This window comes from Austrofundulus limnaeus, unplaced genomic scaffold (genome assembly GCF_001266775.1).
Source record: "Austrofundulus limnaeus strain Quisiro unplaced genomic scaffold, Austrofundulus_limnaeus-1.0 Scaffold516, whole genome shotgun sequence".
NCBI lineage: Eukaryota > Metazoa > Chordata > Actinopteri > Cyprinodontiformes > Rivulidae > Austrofundulus > Austrofundulus limnaeus.
This window is the reverse complement of record NW_013952918.1, coordinates 128,592-130,710: the sequence shown is the minus strand read 5'-3', so window position 1 is coordinate 130,710 and position 2,119 is coordinate 128,592.

The following is a 2,119-nucleotide window of genomic DNA, read 5'->3' as shown; positions in this document are numbered from 1 at the left end:
CATGTTAACTATATTAGTTAAAAGCCAACATATCACTTGTTTAAACCATATAAGTTTGAGCTGGATCACAAAAACAGGTGTAGCAAAAATAAAGCTGGCCAGAAAAATACTTTGGTTCCTCAAAAACAGTTTTTTTTTCAAATAAATCCTGGAGCAGTTTTTGAATCTGCTTACTTTTTCTTTGCAATGTGGGGCATCTAACTGAGCATGTACAATGTGAGTGTTATCCCTCTAGCTTGTGTCTGTTTGGAGAAAAATGACGTGTTGCAACCGTCCCTTGTTGCTACTGTCCCCGGTCTCCCCTATTGTAGAGAGACTTGTGGATGATTCGGAGAACACAAAGTTTGTGAAGATAAAGACACGAGGATGAAGGTTCTCAGACAACCACTGCTAACTTTCTTTCTTTCATGCATGCAGCAAGAGGTGGGGATGGGTGACATCGATAACAAAAAGACATCATTAGATGTCAGCTACAACTCTGGCTTTCAGTTATGCATAAACCTAACCAGTGCTCACAAGCAGAATCAGCTGCAGTTGGCCCAGAAATCATCTTCATGCATGACGACGCAGCATCTCATACTGTAAGGCAGGGCTATTCAACTAAACCGCTCCAGGGGCCACAGTTACTGCAGGTCAACAGCTGAGGGGCCGAACATCCAGCAATTAAAGTCATTATGTAAATAAACCAAATATTACTAAGTTGAAAGCTGTCCACAGCAGTCCGATATAACCATTTGATTCAAATAATTTAGCATTCTTGTATTAAAATTAAATATTCTTTAATAACTAAATTGATAGCAATAAAAGGTTTCTATTATAAAATTTCTGGGACCATTTGAATGTTTCTGTTAATGCATCGATTTGGTCTTAAATGTCATTATTAATGGTCTTAAAAGGTCTTTAAAAGGTCTTAAATTTAACTTACTGAAACCTGCATGAACCCTGGAAACATGTCTATATTTAACTAAAAGAAATTATCGTAATTAAAGTAGAAAACCAGGGGGTTGAGCTTAAGAGAGATGAATGAAAAAGTGGTGGGCTGAACTTTGGTCACTCAAGGGCTGGATGTGGCCTGCGGGCCGCCAGTTGAATAGCCCTGCTGTAAGGAATTCCTCTGCATCATCAGCTGCTACGGGCTTGAAAGGAGAAACTCCTGGTGTGGTTCCCCCCATCCTCTTCTGACCTCAACCCTTGGAGTGTGGGTGGGGAGGCTGTGCTAACATCCTGCAAAGAAATTCAAGTAGAAACTCCAAAAACTCACAAATCCAGTGGATATGTTAAGTTGACCTGTTAAGATGTTTTGATTAAAACAGTTTCAGTAAATATGACCTCCTCCTGCTGCAAAATCAACAAAATACAACCTATAAATAATGTGTAATAACTTGAAACAGTGCATTTTGAGTTTTTAATGTTTGAAACAAATATTCTGAATCACACTCTAACAGCTGATGACTTGAAAATGATGCTGACTGTGATACAGAACATCAAAGAAAAATATAATCTGCATAATGATTTGGTAAAGATAAACAACAACATGCAAATTCCAGCCAGAAATGTTCCTGGCCGGGTTTTGATCCGGCAACCTTTTTCCTAAGATGCAACAGCTCTACCACCACATCGCACCACGTAGACAAAAATTGCTAAAACAATGACGCATCAACGAGGTTTTGTGGATTGAGTAAGAAGAGGCGCCTCAGACATCAGAGCAGAAACATCAACAATGTTTAAACTTAAATGTACCCGAAGATTTTCCTACAAAATGTTCAACATAGTGTGATGCTGCTGTAACTTCTACAAATGATTAAATATTTTAACCAGTCCAATTCAGGATGGCCACCAGATAATGTCTGATCAGTCAGTTTTACAGATACTGAGCTAACRTGTGGTTTGGTAACTGAGAGTCATCTCAGACACTCTGAACAATGATAGATTCTGTGACTTCTCTTTATATCACCTGAAACTGTTTTTTCTTTGGGTTTTAACCAAAATAAGTGTCATGTGGACACAAGGAGACAGAAGTTTGGAACAAAAGCAGGTGGTACGCTCCTATTTTCTTATATTTTTCTTATCTTATCTTTCTTATCTTATATTTTTTTAGTCCTAAAACTGTAAAATGTAT